At 38.3% G+C, this 23,349-nt stretch overlaps 1 long non-coding RNA gene across 1 annotated transcript in view; it reads left to right on the top strand.

The window, feature by feature from the left end:
- The window catches only part of LOC140252679 (uncharacterized), a 54,565-nt gene continuing 31,216 nt past the window's right edge, over positions 1-23,349 (top strand). Inside the window, exon 1 of the long non-coding RNA XR_011903687.1 lies at positions 1-64. This is a non-coding gene — a long non-coding RNA (uncharacterized lncRNA). The remainder of the gene's footprint in view (positions 65-23,349) is intronic.

Here is a 23,349-nt window from a genome sequence, read left to right on the forward strand (position 1 = left end):
TTTTGCTAGGAAATTGGAGGAGAGGATAGCTGAGCATTCCCTTCACTGGCTTAAACAACAAATGGTGAGTAAATGAATATAATAGAAAAATTAATTAATTTGTTGTTCAGGCATGTTACAATTGCTTTCTCTGGGGAGAGTCTTGCTTAGTGACTTTACTGTCTGTTTGTTGACCTCTTTTAAGTATGTTTTTCTCTCTCTCTGGCTATACTGCTGGCAGTTTGGTTGTCTTTGTATCCCAGGGTTTGGAGAAGAATAGTAGTTCTCTGTTTCTGGTTGGGATTTACAGCTTTGGTTACTGGTATTTGAGCAGGAATCCCTTAACAACTTGCATCCTTTTTCAGGCAGGTGGGAGAGGCTATGCTCAGATCTTCCATTGCTTTCTGTGGATATCAAATGTTGTCTGTGCACATAGGTCAGGATCTTAGAATAAGCTTTTTCTTGCAGCTATGTATGTATGTTTACTTCCTGTAAAAGTTCCCTGTTTTGCCCAAGACTTGATGACTAAAACACATGGCTGAGGAGACTTAGCTACCTTCTTTATAGTGTCTTGTTCATGCGTTATATTCCTTGGCTAACTCTGATACTCTAAGGTAAATTGTATCTGGACCATTCTTTGTCAACAGTGAGATTTTTGTATGATCACTGTTCAGAAAGCTGTTTTGTATGTATTTACTCCTTTTGGTCAGCTGCATTTTTCTGGAATAAGAACTCTTTTCTTTTGGTCTCTTATGTATTTCTGACATTTCAAAGAAAATATGTTTATCTTAAAACTTAATTTTCCTTGTTCATGTAGAAATGCTCTTTCCCAAAGGCAGTCAAAGAATTTTTGTGTCTTTTCTGTATCATAAAGGATATTTACTTATCAGCATTTAGAAGCTGTGTCAGCTACTGAGTGTTTGTAAGGGAGTTATGTTTGAGAATCTCCTAAGAAGGTGAAGGTTGACTACAGATTAATATTGTTTCTCCATCAATATTTTATTGTGGAAATAAGGGAAAAACACACTCAATCTTTTGTCTGAAAACTGGATTTGTTATGTGTGGTATCATAAATCATGCAGTCAGAACTATACTTCTTCAGCTCTGTGAGAAGGGCAGCATTTCTCTTTGGAAGTAATAGAACTGGTCTCTAGAGGTAGCTCTACGGAAATTCATAATTGGACTTGAATGCTGGGATGTTATCTTAACACTAAAACTACTCTCAACTGAATATCTGATGTCTGAAACTGCATTGTATGATATCAAGCAAATGATATTAGAGTGAATGAAGAAAGCAACTGTCCCTGCTTTTCTGTCCATGTGGGTTGTAGCAGGTAGTACTATTGGGATGGCAGAGTCCATCTGTGTGAAGCAGAGGTGTTTTGTTGGTTTTTTTTTTCTTTTTTTAAGCCTGTGTGTGACATAACTATTAGAGGAAACGTCATTGTAAATGAGACTCTTGGATCTGCTTCTCTGACACGGACCATAATTTGACTGCACTAATAAAGATGGTATTATTGCCTTCAGAAGGAGCTGGAAGTCTAATGCCTTATTTTGCAACTCAGTTAAATGCTCATTATGTAGATCCATTCCTACAATGATGCCTGGCATTTATTTTCTTTGTCATGCTTGAAGCCTGCCTTCCTGAAGAAGTTGATGAGTAGAAGCTATTGTCCATAAGCTTAAACAGCAGCATGGAGTAAGTCCTGTGCATGTGATTATATGCTGTCTGTGAAAATCTGACAAAACAAAGACTGTTATGGTTCTACTGGGGTGCTGTGCTGGTTGGCCTGCTTATATTTTAAAAGCTAATGGATTTTTGGTCAATCCACACATACTGAATTTATGTGAAAAGAAGGTTTAGTTGATGTATTTGTATTGTATGCGATAAGTTACTGGGCAGTTTATTGTTTTTTATAGAACTTCCTACGTGCCCTTATATTGGTTCTTGGTGTTCTTTCATCATTAGGTTTGTACATCATTGTGTGTGTCTTCCTCTAGCATTGCTTTGCCAGACTCCTGGTAATGTATTTTCCACCAGCACAAGTTGTTATGAATACATGGAATTAATTAGTGAAATATGTTTGTGTTTGCTGGGAGGTAGAGGAAACACTGCTTGGCAGGGAAGTATTTTTCCCCTTTCCTGCGGCTCAAATGTCATGCTGAAAGTTGACAAATGGATTAGCTTAATGCTATCTTGTCTCTTGATCACACCAATCTTCTGAACTTCTCTTCATTGCTATGCATCAATCTGTGATATGGATTCACCTGCTCCAATGGGTCTTTGTCAGTCCCAGAGATGAGTGCAGTATTTCAGGTGGGTTTCATGAGAACAAAGCAGAGAGGGGATAATCACCTCCTTCACCCTGTTGGCCATGTCTCTTTTGATGTACTGGCAATGTGCATTTGCAAACCAGTAAACCAGTTAAACAGATATGGTTGCCATCATCCAGTAAAACCAAAGCTAAAGATATGGATAGCAAAGACTTGATAATGAGAGTAATTAAGTACAAGAGTAATAGCTCCAGGTAGCATAGGAGTTTTAACTATTGTAACCTTATTATTGTGGCAAATGGCTGGCTGTGACTAGTTTCTGCTACAACTAGCAATAAGTGTGACTCCATCTGCTTTATCTAACTGCCGATTGTTTCTAATTGTGAAGCAGTAGTCCCTGCGATAATGTTTGGCTTCCTTCATTGTAGGCGTTGATTACGTTCTGGACGAGATGCAGAAAAGGACAGAAAACTATTGAGTTGTAACAAAGCTTTGTGTGAGATTATAAAGGAAGAGAAGAATGTTCTTTTTCCTGGATTAGTTAACTCCATTCTTTCATATTCATGAAAACCTAGGTATGTGTGTACAAGTAGTCTGACTGGGATTGTGTGACATATAGGATGTGGAACTCTGGCTACTGAGCCTCTGCTATATCTTCCAGTTTCCCTCAGACTGATGATAACAATCTAGTTTTTGAACATGCATTTATATAGCCATGGCAACCAATTGTTAGTGTGGAATAATCTTTCATCCCAAAGTTCTGTTTATCTTACCCTTCAGAAGATGTGGTCTATGCCTGGCTTCTTATCTTCTCATTTTTGCTGTCTTTTTGACATCACTTAGAAAAAGTCCAACAGAGGGCCATAAAGAACATGAGGGGCATTGGAGCACCTCCCCTATGAGGAAAGGCTGAGAGACCTAGATCAGCCTAGAGAAGACTGGGAAGGCATCTTGTCACTTTTTATAAAACCTCTAAAGTGCAGGAGCTAAATGAATGGGGCCAGGTTCTTTTCAGTGGTGTGAACAGCAACGCAACAAGGAGTAATAGGTGCAGACTGAAACAGAGGAAGTTGCATACAGACAGGAGGAAAAACTTCTTCATTCTTCACTTTAAGGGTTGAAGTGAGCTGCCCATGGGGGTTGTGGAGTCTCCTTTTTCTTGAGATGTTCAGATCCACCTGGGCATTTTCTGGTGCTGCCTACTTTAGGGAACATGCGTTAGCAGAGAAGTTGGGCTAGGTAATCCCCAGAGGTTCCTTCCAACCCCTAAGTTCTGTGTTTCTGGCTGTTGCCTGTATTCTGATTTGAATAACAGGAAGAGAAACGGCACCAATACCAGGCTATTAACTTGTCATAGCTCTGTTACCAGAACAGAGCCTTCAGCTAATGAATCATCTGTGCCATGAACTTGGTATGAGCAGTGCATTCTTCAGTGTTTACCAGTTTGTGATTATTAATTTTGCCCTGTTGGACATGACTTCTTAAACTATTGCTCTGTTGATTCTTGTAATGTCTTTAGATTTGTACTCCAGTCATTCCTTAATATTTCTGTTACAAACCTCTGCGTGACTGGGCTGGTTTAAGGGTAAGACTGATCTAACTGAGTTAGGACATCAAAGGCATATTGTTCACATGGAACTAAACCAAGACGGTATGTTTTTGACAGTTTCCTTTTTCCACATAGAGATCTGTGCTCAGTTCATGGAAAAGTAATTTGCCAAATATTCTATGTTTACTCTTGTAGATGAAAGATATGTTTCTTGCCCTTCCACTAATGGATTATTTATAGTGTCGTGGGGCTTTTACTCATTGATTAATTTCCCAAAATAAACTACAACTACTAGTTGCTTTTGTATACTTTCCCCACCCAGCAGTAGGGCAAAGCCAGGAACAGAGACTTCAGGCAGTTTAGCCTCATGTTAATCCTGGAGATGTTATGGAAGAAGTCCTTATAGAAACTCATGAAACATGAAGGGGTGCTTGGGAGCCATCGGTGTTGATGTACTAAAGGCAAGTAAGTTCTGATCATTTGGGTTGCCTGCTCTTATGAAATGGCAGCAGGCTGAGTGGGGAAAGAGAAGTGGTGGATCTTATTTAACTTGACTTAGCAGAGATTTTGATACAATCTTCTAGTTCTTGTAACTAAATTGGAGAGATAAGCAAGAAAAGATCTTGCGGCATACTGGGTAGTTAGTATGAGCATAGCTGGCAGTTTAAGGGTTGCAGTTATTCTCTACTTAGCATTTTTGAGGCTACTTCTAGGGTAAAGTTTCTACTTCAGCCCAGCTTTACCCTCTCAGACAGGTTGAAAGGGTTCCAAAGCAGAATCACTGAAATTATCAGAAAGCTGAAGCAACTGATGTACATGCAGAGGCTGAGAGAGGTGGGGTTTTTTCCAGCCTGGAGAAAGTTGAGCGGAGATACTGACAATATTGAACTGCGTAGTGGGTGGTAGAAAATACAAAGCTGGAACTCGTCTTAACAGTAAACAGCAAAGGTGAGCATCAAAGGATCTAAAATACGGTAAGGAAAGTTCCAGTCTGTTGTTGGGAATTCTGCATATTTGGAAATATTTAAAACGCAGCCTGACAGGTCCTTGCACAGTCTTATTGAGCTTTGATGTTCGACCAGCTGACCTTCAGAATATTTTTAACAGACTTCTGTCATTTTTAGAAATTCTGACCATTGGAGAAATGACAGTATTTACTAGAATCTTTGGGATGTTTTTCTGATGTCTGACTGCTCACCTTCCTTATTGTTTATTTGGAATATTTGTGTATTCTAAGCACTGTAGTTTGTTTGCTATGCTGGAAAAACCTTCTCTGAAGCTTTGTTCTCTGTGTAGATATCTTTATCCGTAGTACAGTTATTTCTGGTCTTTTATTTGAGAAGGACGGACCTTTATGTTAAGTTTCCCGGTATCTGAACTCGTGTTTTTCAAACTCTTCTCCAATGTGTTGTTTTCCCCATCTGCTGTCAGAAGTAGACAAGAATCCACCTTTGGAATAGAACTAGACCTCTTTCTTACCCTTACTGAAGAGGAGCTCTAATATTTCCCTTTTTTTCTTAGTCATCTCATAATAATACATTAAAAAGGGATGAATTTGTCTAATAAGACTTAATTTTACAGTCTCTCCCAAGTCTTTTACCATTATATAGACAGAATTTTATTCCTTTTTTATTTTTAACCTGTGGTCACCATAAGCGAAAATAATTTATTCTGGCTCTGTTTGTAAGAAAAATATATTTAAAAAAAACAACAAAAAAAGCACAACAGTCTAGATATCCCTTTTCATGCCTTTCCACAGATACATCAGCAACAGGGTCTTTTCCCCTCTCAGTGTCCTGTAAGTATATGAGAAACATCAGTAGAAGTATAAATGCCCTACAGAGATTTATCATTACAAATAATACTGGATTTCTGCCAGCCAACTTTAAGCAACTGCACAATATATTTTTCATTTTTGGTGCCATTTGAGTCTGCTAATAATGATGTTGCACAAGATTATGTTGAATAGCTTCACGAACTCTGCTTTTGGATTTCTTGCTTTGTTAACACCCTCCTCTGCCAGCAGATCTCTTGGTTTAGAAAGATCAGTTTTCTGTTATCTTATCCTGATGAACATCATTATTAATTAAAAAATAAAAATAAAATAAAATAAAAAAAGCTGTTCCATTATTATTAATTGTTTTACCCAGATTTTTCTGTGCTGATGAGCTGACAATTCTGATGAGGGTAAAAGCCATCATTTTTCTACTTGGAAGTGGAGTGGTACATACTTTTTCAAGGGCGTTAGTATAAGTCAGGTTTCATTGAAAAAAGTAGCTACAGCCTCTTTGTCCTGTCTTAAATATTTATCTTTCTTGGCTTAGCATTCCTTACAATCAGGAATAAATTTTTGGATTTTTTGTGATGAGAGTTCTTATATATGCAGGGAATGTAGTAGTGCTGTATAATCTGAAGTGACACCCTGTTTCTGCCAAATTAGTTTTTAAAACAGAAATGAATTTGAAGAAGGAATACAAGCCCCTGTTGGGAAGATATGCACTTAAGTTAAAAATCAAGCTTTTCTTTTGTTATGTTTCCTTCTATTTGAGCATCTAAGCAAAAAACTGGGCTTTTAAAATATCAAGTGACCTTTATTTTTAGTTATTATTATTATTTTAACTTTTAAATTTTGCTGCATTTCACCCATTTCTTTCTGATCTTTCCCCTCTCTTTTAATGAAGCTAGGAAGTCTTCTTGTCTTGATGGTCAGTTGCAATGAAGAAAAATATTCACAGACTGAAAGATGTGTAAGACAATGGACTGAACTGCAGAAAGATCTGGAGACTGCAAAACTGATTTTGCTAACAGCTCAAGGAATAAGAATGGGAAGAACAGTTAACTTATTTGTTTTGCTTTTAAAGGATTCATTGTTATAATGTCCTGCTCTTGTTGCTGAGATCAGAAGTTGAGATTTTTAGCTGTTGTATGAGAAAAGTCCTTAGAAATAAGCATGATGACTGCGGTCTCTGCATGCTAATATGTGTAAACTTCAGCATTTCACAAATTTGTATTTTTAGTTGCTATAATTAATATTTCCTAAGAACTTAGACAATAACTTTAACTGGTAACCTACGAAACTAATGCTTATTGAAATCAGTGGGATCATCAGATAGGCTGGATACTGAGGTAGTTTTACTTCTTTTGTAGGTGAAATGCATTTTGTATCTCCAGGGGGAGGGGAGAAAAAACCTTCGTACTTAATAAGGGAAATATTGTTTGAGTAAATATTTTTCTTTTTCTAATGAATCTAAACCAAGGACATTCCACCATCATCCATTATCATGGAATTCTGTAAGAGTAGTATCAGCAAAACACAGTCCAAACTAAAACATTATATTTACTTGTTGGCCCTCTCAGCCTTTTTTGGGGTTAGATTTATTTGCGGTTGAGAGATAGCTTTCTTTGTTGGGGTAGGGAGGAAGGACTCAGGAAGCAAAAACCCTCTGCATGGCAATGAGATCTCCTTTGTCTGTGATTTGGTGTGTGGTTTTCTTAATAGGGCCACATTTTAAAAAATTTACGGTGTTGAGCTAATTTTACTTTGCTCCATTGCATCTTGCAGATAGTAAACAGCAGTGTGGTCCAGTCCAGTATTTTGACTATAAAGATTCAGGCTGTGTTTTGCATTCTGTTTGTTTACAGACAAACAATGAAAACATGATCTGGCTGAATAAAACTCCCTTTTGTGTTTAGTCAGTAGCTCAGTGGGAGGTGGTGTTGGATCAACAACCAAACCCAGTCAGAAAAAAGAGAGATGCCTTAGCCCTCAAGCAAGTAAAGGAGGCTTAAAAAGATGTGGGATGTTTTCCTATTTTAGGTTATCAATAAATCATGGATGTAAATTGCAGCAAGGGAGATCTAGGCTGAATGTCAGAAAAATCTTTCTAATCCAAAAGCAAGTGAAGCCTTGGTGCCCTCCTTTTTTATTGAAAGCAATTGCTGTAGTGGGCAGGTGTATCTCACTATTTGAGAGGGGTGGGGGAGGGTTAGGGTTAGGATTGTCTAGGTGATCTCTGGACTTCCTATCCAGACCCCACAATGCCATCTGGTTTTATCTGAGCTTTGTAAAACAGTTGAGGGCATAGACTACTTGGCCCAAAATCAGGATCATCCTGTAGCTGTTTAGAGCTGATCCTAGAGAGTGCTTAGGGATGATACCTTTTCTAGCTTAAGAAATGCTGGCGTTAAGAGTAATAGTAATAAAGCATGTTTTATTGTCTGAGTTGCTGGAAATTTCAATGTTGGCTTATAGCAAAAAATAAATCAATAGATCAGAACTGCTGTTATATAGACTAAAAGGCACTGTAAGTGAATTCCTCAGTATCCTCTTTCAAGAGGATAACATCATTGTGAGGTATTGTATTTCTCACTCTAGCTGCTGTCTGTTCTAGCAGAGCTGGAGCTGTGACTGAGAGATGTGGTCTGACAACAGCTAGGGCTGCAATATATTCTTTTTTTCAGGCATCTTTTGGTATTATTAAAATATGATAATTTCCCCTAACTATACAAATCCTGTCATCTTTGTAAGGCAAAAATAAAGTATAGCTTGTTGTACCAGCAGGAAACAGGCATTTAGATATAAAGTGTGTATGGGGGGGCACCTGGATGGTTTTGGTTTTTTGTTTTTTTTTTTAAAGCTATGTAGGGGACCTGAATGGTGGTTGTAAAACAGGCTGTCAGTGTTTTCAGTAGGAGTAAGGGAAATCTCTGCAAGTGCCAACATCTTAAAACGCTGACACTCTTTCCTGAAAGGTATCACTTTCCCAGATGTATTCTCTTCACTTATTTAAGAAGTCAGTTTGTGTGTGCATGTATTTTTTCCTTTTTTTATAATCAGAACTAGAGGTCTGACTTCTTTTTCTAGTCTACATTTGTATTCTGTGAGAATGTGGGAGAATAAACTGAAGAAAGAAAATCTGAATATGCATTAACAGTTTGTAGCCTGTACAGTCATCTTTGGGAAGTGATATATAAGGGACAGAAAACTAGTTTACAAACATGGAGGCTGTAGGCTGCATTCAACAATGAATGTGAAACATACATGTTTCTACTAGGCATCTGCAGTGATTGAGATGTTAAAAAGGTGGCAGCATTTCAGCTGAAGGATTTGTAGCAGTAACTTCAGGTTGGGCATTGTTCACTTATCCTTCTGCTTTTGGATACTAATTAGTGGGTGACAAATAATGCCTAAAAAATAACATTAATGAATAGAATGCAGGTCAATATCTGTGTATTCCAGAATGATGCTTCTCTCCCCTCTATCAAACTGATGTATGAAGGAAAGCACTGCTATAACAAATTGTTAGCTGAACCCAGATGTGGTCATGCAATTGCAGGTGCATGTATATATCAAATCCTTTGCATGCTTTGAAAAGTTATTTGAACGTGAGTGAGTCTGGAGGAATGGAAAGCAGCTTCCCTGACCTTCATTTGAACTCAGTGAGCAGAAATGTTCAGAGAAAGTAGCTATCATGCACATTTTTTGAGCTGTTGCTCTTCCACTGAAGCATATTGACTAGATCAGCTTTAATAGTTTCTGCTGGTGGCACTTCAGTCTCCCTGGGCAGTTCACTTCAGTGATGTTCTCTGTGGGGGTTTGCATATTTGAGATGATTGTCTTCTTTCTTGAAACTGAGTGACTGAATTAATTTACCCAATTAATCTTATTAGTTTATTCTCTCTTCCAGTTAGCTTGCACTAAATTAGTTATTTCTGTTCTTCCAGTCTTCACAACTATTTTTTCACATTTCTATTGTTAATACCATGGTGAAGTTGAGTGATAGACAGTAAGCTGTTTGTATAAGCAAGAGTACTTGTATTATTCAATTCTAGGCCACTGAACAGCTCCTGCAAGAATGTGGAGTACCAGTGGGATGCCTGAAATCCTTCCTGGAGAGGGAGAAAAATAATTCTCTTGGTTTCCGCGAGGTTTCAGGATATTAAACTAGTTCAATTTAAGGCTGAATGATCTGTAGTGATGACAATCCAGTGCTGAATCTAAACTGAAGTTAGAGCCTCCTTTTATGTCTTTTATTAAAGCAAATACCTTCTTTATTGTCTTAAATAATACTGAATAAGATATTAATGTAAAACAAGCTCAGCTTTATTTTTCTTGTAGCCAAGTATGCAAGTTTTTCTGCTTTTTGTTGACAGGTGCGTAGACAGAGGCTGCTTGGTAAAATAAGGACAGAAAGGCAAGTGATAGGTCAAGTGAATGGTGTTTGGAGGTGGATTTAATTATCTTGTGTGTAATAACTTCCTTCAACTGCTGTCCGTTTTGTTGATTTAAGGAATACAAAAGACCTAAAGTACCTTGCTTTATATTGTCATAATTTTAGCCATGAACCAATGGAGGTAATCAAATCTTGGATTTTTCCAAATTAGCGCTTAATGCCTGAGTCCATGCATGTCATGAGAACAAAAAGTAGAATATGCTCAGGGGGGCTGTTTTAAAGCAAAATCCCTTACCAGGCAGAAGACACAGACTGAATTCTGCTCCAAATCTTGTGATGGCCATATCCTGAATTCAGATTTTCCTGACAGAAGCAGGGATGCCCTGAGGCTGAGGTCTGACATTTAACAGCATTTCTCACTGACTCACTCAAAACTCCTCCTGCTTGTTCTTTTCTCTGCTAGAGGTGTTTCTGCCTGTAGCTGCTGAGGTGCATTTGTGTGTACAGAGTTCTGGTCAAGTTGCTTTGGGAAGATAGCTCCAGTTGACTAGTCTGACAAAAACATTCATGTGTTATTTTAATTTCCTGCCTGATCCATCCAAAGAGTATTTGTTGTCCCCTTGACTAATGTGGAGGGCAGCAGGTATGGGAAAGGAGGCTGGTATTGCCACCACATTCTCAGTAAAGACTTGAAGGTTGTACTTTGTAGTTGCAGCTAAGTCACTAAGTCACTCTAGCAGCATTAATAAGAGGGAGGTTTTTCTGGTCTGTTGAGCTATAGAGATCCTGTCCTCTATCCGGTCAGCAACCGCCCTTTAAGTCTCAGCTAATTGTGACTATCTTGGAAGGATGTAAGGGACAGATGAGTACATGTGACAGGACGAGGGGAAATGACCTCAAGTTGTGCCAGGGCAAGTTTAGGTTGGATATTAGGAAGAACTTCTTTACAGAAAGGGTAGTTAGGCACTAGAATAGGCTCCCCAGGGAGGTGGTTGAATCGCCATCCCTGGATGCGTTTAAAAGCTGTTTGGATGTGGTACTTAGGGATATGATTTAGTAGAGGGTTGTTAGAGTTAGGGTACTGGTTAGGCTGTGGTTGGACTTGATGATCTTCAAGGTCTTTTCCAACCTGGGTGATTCTATGTGTAGGTCTGCACTGTAGAAGCTATATGAATTATACATAGAATAGCTTGATGTAGTTTATTTCAACCAGTGCAGAATGTTCTGCTATCATGTGTCTTGTTGCAAGTAGATCAGAAGAAGCTCTTGAGTTTTCTTTAATCAATAGGATGACATGAAAATGTAATGACAACTTGTAAATGCTGCTTTGGAACAAATCTCAACTGGATTTACTGACTTATGAAAGTACTTACTGTCAAGCTGTAAGAAGATTCTACAACTATTACTCTGAAATTCTGGCAGTCAGAATCTGTGTTTTGCTGGGAAGTATGAATTATCACTGGAAAATTCATAATTTAGTGGGGATTGTAGCAAATGTACTTAAAAATAGGTTGTTCATATATGCACAAGTGTGTGTGTATATATGGGCAGAAATATCTCAGCAATCTGTGTGGATTAGATACAGGATTGGGCTTTTAGAACCTGATCTAACTTCAGACTTAAGAGTTTGAAGGGGAAATAAGGCTTCTGCTCTCAACGTCCAAAGCTCTTTTGGTCTACTGGTAATTCTAGAGTAAAGCTGAGGAGACCTAAGCTGAATCTGTATTTGCTGACCCAACAGAGATGCTGCAGCTTCCCATCCTTACTGCATTTATTGTGCTGGCTTGCCTGCATATGGCCTTGTTATGCTGTGTTGTTTACTAGGCCAGGACTACTTGTGGGGAACATTTGCCTAGTATTTTCCTCTAAGAGTAGTGACATCTGTTGACTTCCTTGTTATACTTGTCAGAAAAGCATCAGAGGTGGATGAAGATGACTTGAAGACAAGTTTTTGAGTGAGAAAGACTGAAAGAGCTTGCTTCTGTTGTTTCATTTATATCACTTATGTCTATATCAATGATATAACCTTCTCTTGAAATCCAGAGAGAGCATTAGAGTAGCTTGTGTATGTGAATAAAGGATTTCAGCACTCTTCAAACTTTAATTTGGTACTGCTGTTCTGATGTACTGGGAACAGTAGGCTTTCAGGGAATAGCAGCTGGCCTCCTTTTTCTACAAAGCACTAACTGGTCACCAGAAGTTCAAGTCTGAAATCTGAATGTGGGGGAATGAGTTTCTAACTTTCCAAAGTGAGAGTGAAGAACCACAATCATTTTCATGCCTTGCAGACAGTGAATTGCAATTAGAGTTTCTTGTTGTCCCTTGGCAGAGGCAGGCATTCAAACTTTCCCAAGTGTGTTTGCAAATTCTGAGTGAAAGAAAATTATAATTACAATGCTATCATCATTTTGTACCTCAACCCTTCATTAAGTCTACTCCTCATATGCATATGCTTTAGTTCTGTATATAAAGAGCTTTTAGTTTCTGTTTGAAAACTAAATAATAAGCAAGAACACAGTGAATGATGAATCAAAAAATGTCTTCACAAAGCTCTGAGATTAAGTAAAAAAAAATAAAAATAAAAATCCAGTATTTCTCATTCTCAGTCTTTGACTAAAAATAGGTAGATTACTTTGAGTTAGTGAAGATGGTGATGAGCAATAGGTCTGTCCTGTTTATCCTGCAAGGATATCCAAGCTGCCTGTTGATCACAGATGGAACTGCTGCAGTTGAGCTCCAGAGATTGAGCAAAACCAGATCAGTGATTTCTTTGATTGGAAACACATGGCTGAGAATTTGAGTGGTTCATTACATGACTGAGCAGTTTGTATGTCTGTACAGCTGGTGTAGAAAGCTGATGCAGAAACCTTGTTAACTTTGCCCAGTTGTGAACTTCCCTGCTGACTAAAGCCAAAGGCATGCAAATCAAATGTGTGCAGTGTGCTTGCTCTATCTAAGGATAAGTTCATTGATACGAGTTATTGCAAAACATTTGGGAGAGAAGATAACCGTGTGTTTGAACAAACAAGATATTGCTATCAGTGACAGCAGATCTGGGATGGGCACATCTGAAATGAATCTGTGTCTTGAACAGCTCTTGAAACAGTTCCAAGTTTCTTTGAATCAAAATTACTGTGGAAAAAGTTGAGTAGAATATTTCACCTTTAAAATTTGAAGTTAATAAGATCAGTTTAGTATTTACAATGTATTTTAATGGTAAAATAGCAGCACATTTTACTTACGAGTGATCGTTATTAACTCAGGTGATAGGGCTTAAGATAACAAAAGGTTTTCTTAACATATTATTTGTTATTCTGGCTGATTTGAAGTTAGATCAAGTTCTTATTCAGTACTTCTTATTTTTTTCTTTTTCTTTTTTTTTTTTTTTTGGGGGGGGGGGAAGGTAGGTGTCCTCATTTACATGAATGTAAGTAACCTTCTAGGGTGCCCTAAATTAACATGTAGATCCACTGAAGTTTAACTTAAGGTTCATTCTTAACTACTTGTAAAAGTGCAGATAACTGTAAATCTATTTTCCACATTTTCCCTCAAATCATACTATACATTTTTCCTGCACTTACACGTCCAGCCCCACTATATTATTTCAGTACCACAGTTAGGATGCTCATTAGAGACTGACTTCCTGTACATTAGTTGCTTTGTTTTCCTGTTTCATCTCCTATTTTTATTAATGTTCACTGTGCAACAATGTGGAAAAGACTAATCTATTGAAAACAGATTTTAGGCAATTGCAAGAGGAAAAGTTTGTGTGAGTGGTTCTTATGTCTGAATCAGTTATAATAGCAAAGCTTCTCATGGCTGAGCTATTGTCTTCTGCCTCCAAGAAGGGAGATCTGCTTAGGGGTATTAATTTTTTTTTTTTAATTATTTATTTTATTTATTTATTTATTTATTTTTTCTCCAAAAAAAGTATGCATGATCAATTAAGAATCACGGAATCACAGAATTGTAGGGGTTAGAAGGGACCTCTAGAGATCATCACGTCCAACCCCCCTCAGGTATTTATAAACCTGGATCAAGTCCCCTCTCAGCCTTCTTTTCTCAAGGCTAAACAGACCCAGTTCCCTAAGTCTCTCCTCGTAGGGGAGATGCTCCAGGCCCTTCACCATCTTTGCGGCCCTCTGCTGGATTCTTTCCAAGAGATCCCTGTCATTTTTGTACTGGGGAGCCCAGAACTGGACACAGTATTCCAGATGAGGCCTCACCAGGGCAGAGTAGAGGGGGAGGATCACCTCCCTCGACCTGCTGGCTACGCTCTTTTTAATGCACCCCAGGATACCATTGGCCTTTTTGGCTGCAAGGACACACTGCTGGCTCATGGCCAACCTGTCGTCCACCAGGACACCCAGGTCCCTCTCAGCAGAGCTCCTCTCCAGCACGTCTTCCCCCAGCCTGTACTGGTGTATGCAATTATTTCTTCCTAGGTGCAAGTCTCTACACTTGCTTTTGTTAAACCTCATCTGGTTTCTTACTGCCCAGCTCTCCAGCCTGTTCAGGTCTTGCTGAATGGCAGCACAGCCTTTTGGTGTGTCAGTCAATCCAACTTTGTGTCATCAGCAAACTTGATGAGCGTGGTCACTATCCCCTCATCAAGGTCGTTGATGAAGATGTTGAACAAGACCGGACCCAGCACAGACCCCTGGGGGACGCCGCTAGTCACAGGCCTCCAGCCAGACACCACACCACCACCAACAACCCTCTGCACTCTGCCAGTCAGCCAATTCTCGATCCACTTCACTGTCCACTCCTCTATCCCATACTTCCTCAGCTTTCTTATAAGGATGTCATGGGGGACAGTATCAAAAGCCTTACTGAAATCAAGGTAGACTACATCTACCTCTCTCCCCCCATCCACCCAGCTAGTGACATCTTCATAAAAGGCCACCAGGTGGTGGAAGGAATTAAATATGTCATTAAGAGGAATACTTCCATTAATTTTGCTATACATCAATCTTCCTTACAGAGACACAAATTTACGTGAAGGAGGATATATTGTAAGAGTTAGGATGGGTCAGATGTTAATATTTATGTCTGCTGTCTCTAGCTCTGTTTGAAATTCTGCAAGAAATGTTAATGTGCTTTACTTGCACTGTATCTCTGCAGGTGTTATTTCATGATGAACTGCTTAAGTGCCCAGCTGACACAATTTTCTACAGTCCTCTATAAATCTCTTGCATCAGTAGTTGGAAAGGAAAACTACTGTTAGTTCTTGGATTAGTGCTGACTATGGGGTAAATTCAGTTTGGTCAGATATTCCTTTAATTGTTGTTCCTCCTTTCAAGAAGAGGCATGTAGCAGTAATCAGTGACACAGTGATGAACGCACCAGAAGGAAGAGGGGTGATGGCTTCTTACACAACTCTACTGTTGACATAATCAGAAATGTTAGATGTACCTGTTCTTATAACACTAATGTAAATGGAAGGAACTTCTGTGTATTGAACAGATAATCATGTTCCATGTGATGGGTGGTTGTTTTGACAATTTAATTTCTGTAGTATGTTCTTGGCAGAAGTACCACTGTTTTCTCCCTAGCAGTTGAGAATCTGGATATTAATAAATCAATGCTGTTTGTTGTGAGAATTCTGCAAAGAAATTTTTATGTCTATCAGTCATCTGAACAACATCTTTGTTACTCTGTCATCACAGAAGGCAGCATAGTGTATCAAGGAATAAAGTATGCTTATCAGAAGTCTATTAAATTGTATCTTGTGTTTTGGAGAATAAATTTCTCCATGTGTTTTAACCCCTAACTGAAGTGGGATGGAGGTTCTGTGCTGAAGAGAAAACATGAAGGATTAAGAGAAGCCAAAAGGTGATCGTGTCCTTGTAGTATGAGACATATCCAACAATGGCATAAGTGTAACATGAGCTTATAATTCAGTGACGTGTTTGCTCTGAAGTCACTCCCCAGATTAAATTTTCAACAGTGCTACTCATTAACTACCACTCATCTGTTTTACAGCAGAAAGGCTTCTTGTGTTCCTCCCACACAGCTCTCCTCAAAGATGCTGGGGACTCCTCTTTCATCATTTGGCCTTATCTCTCCGACCTCCCTGGGAGTAATTACAAACTATAGCAAACCAAAGCCATAAATTCTCTCATCGTTGTTTTTTTCCTTAGGCTAAAAGTCTAAGGATCTCAGTTGCACCAAAACATTTATCTCAAAAGTTATTACTTGTGTATTACAGGATAAACACAAGATAGGCTTATATAAGGGGAAATATTTAATTTCCTTCATGACTGCAACAAAATGCATGTCTGCTCAATGCTAAATCGTAGGTGGAAGAATGTATTTGGTTGTGCACCTGGATGTCATTATGTTATTACAAATATTAAAATTCTAAATCCCTGTCTTCAGCAACATAGTGACAGTGCATAATAAAGAGATGTTTTAGACCACAGGCAATAGAGCTTCTCTTGGATATACAATGCAGAGAATAGTCCCTGGATGTGTTTAAGAGCTGTCTGGATGTGGTACTCAGGGATATGATTTAGCAGAGGGTTGTTAGAGTTAGGGTACTATGGTTTAGGCTGCGGTCGGACTTGATGATCTTCAAGGTCTTTTCCAACCTGCGTAATTCTATGATTCTATTTAAAAACAAAGCCTTAAAACATTATATTAGTTATAGGAAGGTTAATTCATGATAAATTAGTCCTATAGTAATATTCCCATTTCACTTTGGTAGCATTTAAGAACATACTTTGAAGGACTTTACTGCAAAGTACTTGTAATTTTTGTGATTGTGTACACAAAATTAACAATTCATATAAACAAAGTATCCAAAGCTCAGCTTAGAAATCTTACTATTCTAATTTTTACAAGTGAAGAAAACAAAACTCCCATTAGGAAACTAGCCCAAGACTGTGAAAGAAGCCTGTACCATGGCTTAAAATTGAATGCATGGCATGTCAGTTACCTATGTCAAAGAGATATAGGTAATGATAGGAATTGCCCAACCTGAATAAAATGGATATGAAGATGAAGTGATGCAGCAGTAGCTAACTTTTTGTTTCATTAGATCAGAACAGCTACAGTTAGATGATATTGCCATCTTGGGACAGTTGTGTATGTGCTCGGTCATTTAAAGGCAATGACAGTGCCAGCCCAAGGCAATGTTGGGGACGGTGAATTTGCCTTTACGGCTTTGTCCTCTAACTAGCACCCGCCTTTTCCAGTGGCAAGGTATTAAGGAAACTGCTTTCTAAGCCGAGAAGACGTGAGAACTATACTTAACGACTGTCTTGCTGTCACCGTTTTAGTTGCATAATTTTTCTCCCTGTTTACAATTGGCTTCAGTACTATGAATGGCAGGTAATTGTTAACTTCTGTAATTCCACAGAAGAGAATAGGAGTCTCAATATTGCTTCCCTTTCAACTAATAAAACTACTGTTTTTATTTGTTTGGTTTTCCCCCTCCCATAAGGGTCTCCTTCTACTACTTTCTTGAGTACTGCTCCCACTGCTGATGTGTGCGATCTTTACTGTGGGTGCTGTCACTGGAGAAGGTGTAATTGTATGGCTGACAAATAATGAACCAAGTGCTGAGATTCCTCTTTATCTGGATTAACTTTTGAGAAAAAGGATGAGATAACAGCTGTGAAAGGGATCTATATCAAAAAGTAAGAGAACCATGGAAAAGTAGCTTCTTTTGTAAATGTAAATTACTATTTTATTATCTGTTCTTGCCACTGATATAAGTTGCCTTCCACATGTTTGGTTTAGCCAAGGGGAAAGAAAATTCCCCCAAATTACAGAGGGACCAAAACAATGCTGTTGGTGCTAGTATTCTATTTCTCAAATCTTAATAATATTATTTGGTGAAGCTGACCCTACACTGTAGAGAGTGGGACAGATCATCATCTTGACTGTTTTATGATGTTCTTGAGTTAAGCTCTATCTCTATTCTGTATATCTTCCTGCTCAATAGTAGCAGCCACCAGATCATGCTAACTTAAGAAGTACATATTAATAAGTTCTAAGCTGAATTAATTAATTCATCAGTTTTTGTGTCATTGCTGCAGCAGCTCTTTCAAGTAATTATAGGTAAAGTGAATAACTATCAGAGCTGTTTTGTGTATGAGGGAATCAGTGCAAAGTAAGGAGCTAAATGTGCAAAGGAAATACAAAGTTAGCCTTGTATTCATACAAACCAACAGAGAAAGCTTTGAGGGGGGTTAGAAAAGCCAGAACAATATCAACTATAAAACTACTTCATGGTAAGCTGTTAAGAAGATGACTCGCTTAGAGGAGGAATGTGGAAACTCTGCCCAATTTAATTCTATTTTATTTTTTAATTATTTTTATTTTTCCTCCCTGCCTCTGCCCCCAGATTTGTTTGTGGCCATATTGGTAAACCATAAGTTTTTCCTTATTTGGGATTCTTTTCATCATTAGTTTACTGACTGTTCTTGAAGCTGCCTGGAGCCTAAAATGTTCCCAGTTGAAACAACTGTACATGCAAATTTTAAAAAGAGGGGGAAAAAAAGAGTGGGGGAGAGAATGGAGGTGAAAAACTGCAATGGCAGAAATATTAATGAGAGTTATGTTGGGATTTCTGGTATTTCAGTACAACCGAGGACATGGCTGAGAGACAGTGTGTAACTAAAATCCCTAATGCCATCTTAAAGTAGCTTAGGTGCATCTGAGAGAAGTAAATGTTGGAAGTGAGAAAAGTATCTTTCCAAGTGGTCAAAATATCTTTCATCAACCTGAAGTTATTTCACGCTGTAGCCCATTATTTCTCATTTCAGTGGTTGCACAGGCTTCAGGCTAAATGCAGAGGGCTGGAAACAGGATACCTTTAGCTTTGATGTGACCATCAAATATGCAGTCTACCAGCAAATGTATGCAGGATAATCTCTTCTTTCCTTTTGCTACTCTTAGTAACATGGCTTCAGCTTTTGCAGAAATATTTTCTTGTTCCTAGCAAGGAACATCACCTCCAGGATTAGCTTCAACAAAAGAAGCAAGTGAGACTATGTTCTGGAGTCCAAAGGGTGACTTCATTCTTCTCAGAATCTACTGGGTCTTGTTCAAAATCTGAGCTAGCCCAATATGAACAGAAGCCAGGAGACAGAGGAACCAAATCAGCAACTACCTTCTGAAATCAGAGCTTAAAATTGGTGTGTTTTACTCCCACTTCCATTCTGGTAATTTTTTTTCTCATCCTTTCTGAGCACTTTTAAATGACTTTGACTTATGCAACAGAAAAGTAGAATCTCATCTCTTGATAACATCTGGGTGCAAGAAATCTTCCCTAAATATAGTAAAAAGAAATGAATAAGCAGAATTTAATTCTCCCTCACAAACATTAAGTGCATTCTCTGGGCTCTGGCAGGTGAGGGATGGATGATGGAACTCCAGCTGCCCCCTCAGCATTAATGGGTGTTGTGTGACCATAGGTTAGCTGTGGGAAAAAAGAAGGTCCAGATTAACGTGAAGTCACTGGGAAATACTGAATGTAGTACTTTGGCTTCCAACCATTTGCTCATCTCATAAGAAAGGGCTCGTGTGTTTATGTAGAAATGCCTTTTTAAATTATTATTATTATTTAGTTCAGAGCTCTTACAGTGCCACCAGGAAAGCAGTTTAGATGCAGCAGTTTTTCCATTGAAAACCTGATAGGAAGATGATAAAACTTAGCTGTCTAACGCAACATGCTTACAAATCCAAATAAATTGCTTTATCATGCTGTCTATACTTGCTGTTCCTTCTGTATTTTTACAATTCTGTTATTCTACTAATGGGGGAGAAAGAGGCTGTTTAGGGGAGTGAGTGCTGAAATCTTTATTTGCTAGGGAAAAAGTTAAAAGTACTTCCATAAATGCTGGAGCTTTAAAGAGTGTTTTATCTATGAACAGTGGACACAATGTTAATTAAGTAGGCGTGTCTTCTCACAGCAAAAATTAATCATAAACTCCTTGTGTTGTGATAGTGTAGCTGTAGATGTCTGGGACTTGCTAGCATGTTCTTTCAGCTCTTACTTATCTAACTACAGCTGGCTAAATTCCCCATCCTGAAGGGCCATTTCTTTGATTAGTCAAGAGAGAACTCTGTGATACATTTGGAGACTTCACTGAGCTAATTTCCTGTTGTTTCTGATTAAAGAAGGAAACCTTCTGTTTCACATTCCTGGAGGCCAGCTGAGATGCCTTTAGTGCCAAATCTAGCCCATGGGACTCATGTTGACCATCCTTAGCTGATCTAGAGTCCTTCTTGCAGCCTGTAATCGAATTATTTTCAGGTGAGTTTGCAGGACTTCTGGTAGACAAGGGACCAAATTATTTTCATTTGAGTTGACAGAGTCTCTAATGACAGTAAAAGTGGAAATCTGGTCTTGTGTCAGCTGAGGACAGTGATGTTCTATATGAATTCATGAATTTTGTGAAGATTAGTATGACAACTTAAAACTATGTATCAAGCCAAATACTCAGTTCTAAATCCTAATGTGTATTTAGTAACTATAGCAATAATATCTAATGGCATTGCTGCATCAAGATTCTATAACCTATACCTAGTTGCTTTTTAGTATTAGCTGCCTAAATCAGTCTCTAACAGGGCTGGACCTTTAGCAGTTACCAATGGAAGTGGTAGATGATTATTTTAACTAGAAAGGTGGTGAGTGTAGCTGTTCTTGTGCTTCAATTTTTTCTGAAGTGCCATGCAGTTTTTGTGCCCAGGAAGAGTCAGTTGACGCGTATGAGTAAATTCTTGCCCCCCCCTCATTTGCCCACCTCTCCCTTTGTTTTTTAAAGAAAGCAAGATTCAAATGTCCTATTACATCACATGTGCTGCAGCTGAAAGTGCTGTAATGGAAATCTGTGGAGAGAAATTCTCACTGAGCAGAGATATAGGATGATTAATAACGGAATTTAACTGACAGCACAGAGCAACTGTGTTGTAGTTGATCAGAGCAAAGTGAGTTTAACTAGACAACTATACAGTTTTCCCTTGGTGTTCATTTCAATATACAAATTGGAAGTATATTGGAAGTAAGTAACAAAAATTTGGCTTAGTAGCTGAGCTGTTCATTTTATTATTAACAGGAAGAGGAACCTTGAAAGCTGATGTGTAAACAGGATGAAGGCACAACCATAAACTTGGTGGTTGTTGAGGAAAAACTGGGTGGAGAAAAACAGGGAAATAAGTCCCTACAGTCTAAAGGCAATTTTTTTTTAAGGGTATAACATCTTGATACATGATAATAGGTTGACTGGGAGGTTGTTTTAAATAATAGAGGAAGCAAAGTAAAATGTTTATGACAGTAAGAGAAAATAATTCTTATTTAGGCTTTAATTATGATGGAATTATATGTAGTTCACTTGTGTGGCAAGTAGTATTATTATCATATTTGCCTCATTGGAATACAGAAGGGTTTGGTGCCTGTTTCGACTCAATTTTTTTGTGGAAATGAATAATTTAAAAACTGTTTGAGTATCTCTTTTCTGGACGTATGTTTAAAGTCCCACTAAATAACAGTCAAAATCTGATGACCTGTACTAGAAAAACGTACTTGTTTGTATTCAGAGCCAGACAGCTTTGCAGTAAATCCTATACATGTATGCCATTTCTCTGCATTCTCATGTAAGCAGTGGTATAAATGCATGTGAAAGCCTGATTTATTTCAGTTTTCTTCTGGATCACTTGTGTTTCCTTGGCCTATAGGTTCTTTGAAGGAAGGCTTTATTAGTTAACAAAACCTTTTTCTCCTGTTGTTATCTAAATGCAGTGACTGTAATGCAAAGCTGCGTGCAGTTGATGGTTTGATTTGCAGGCAGGTCAGATACATAGTTTGCCAGTGCCTGGTTTAGTGCTGCTGTTCACTGACACATTGAGAAGAAGACAGGAATTTCTGTTTAAAATGACTAAATTAGAACCTCTTTATATCCTATTTGATACTGCATGATTTGTTTATTGTTTCAGCCAGTAGGGAAAATGCACCTTGAGTTGCTTTGTGAAGAACGAGCTTTATCCTGTGGTAATAAAGTATATTCATGCTTATTCATTGCTCTTATTCAGAGTCAGAGCTTGCTTTTGCTGTGTGCCAGGCTGGAAACACTGCTCCTGGAGAGAACTGAGAAGTGGTAATGCTGGTCACAATTCACCTGCACCCTCTGGATGTGTTGTGGGTATACAGACAACTCACTACTAAAAATTATGACATATTGCCACGGAATCTCTACAGTTTTCCTGGATATCCAGTACCTTTTCAGAAGTGTGTTCACATACTGCATCTTTCTAATATCTGATTAAAACAAAAGGTCATTATTTTGTTTTAGTTTCTGGCAGATTTTAAGTCATTACTGACTTTAGTAATCCTAGTAGCTATCTGTAATCTAATACACCTCCTGGAGGCTGGTGGCTTATGTGAGCAATTCCTGCTCTAGAAAGTAGGCGGGAGGGTTTGATTCATTCTCTCTGTAAGTAACCACTGCTGTGCTCCAAGGCTTGGAAAGATGACTCTCAACTCAGTCTGTCACTTTGCATCAATTCTATGCTTGCATCAAAGCTATCAGGAATCAATTTTATATGTTATGAAGCTCTACATCAAAACTTCAACTTAGTCTTCAAGCACAAGGTTTAGGAGAAAACAAAGATTCAGCTCATTGAGGTCATCTGGAAATGATCTCTGATTGCCTTAAGCTCTGAACATGAAACTTGACTGATAGGGCAAATGTATTTTATTTCCATTAACTTCCCTCTAAAAGCATGTATATTATGAACTCTTTTCAAGTGTATTCAAAATCTAAGCAAATGTTTATTTCTATTAGTGAAGCAACTTGTTTGCTGAAAGCAGAATGAAAATCCATTTGACACATAAATAAGAAGCATCACAAGCATTTCACTTTGCCAGCATGAAAGAGAGTGCGTAGTCCTGATGCTTTTTGTTATATGGGTTTTGGCCAAAGGGGAAATACAGCAAAAAGGCAAACTGATTTGGAAATAGTATGAGATAAGAAAAAAAATGAGATTGTTAATGGGACTCTCTCTCTCTCCCCCTCTTTTTTTTGTTCTTTGAAGTTTTTAACTTATTTATACAAACCACTCTAATGGAAACACTAATATCTTGAAAGAAAACACTGAGTTTGAAATGTATGACAGGAGTAAAGGAGAAAAGGTACCTAGGGTATAACACAGAAGATCCTGGGTTGTTTGGAATCCTTTTGCTATGGGGAGAAGTGGCCATATCTGGGTGTTGTTAGGACAAATTATTGTGTGGTTTGTTTTGCTGAGAACCATGAGAACATGACTGAACATCATGTATAGAACAGCAAATAAATGAACTGTCTTGATGTGGGGGTGGTGAAATCTAGTCTCTACAGGGAGGAAGTGAGTAAGGTAGCACTTTCC

Source organism: Excalfactoria chinensis, chromosome 5, assembly GCF_039878825.1.
Source record: "Excalfactoria chinensis isolate bCotChi1 chromosome 5, bCotChi1.hap2, whole genome shotgun sequence".
Lineage (NCBI taxonomy): Eukaryota > Metazoa > Chordata > Aves > Galliformes > Phasianidae > Excalfactoria > Excalfactoria chinensis.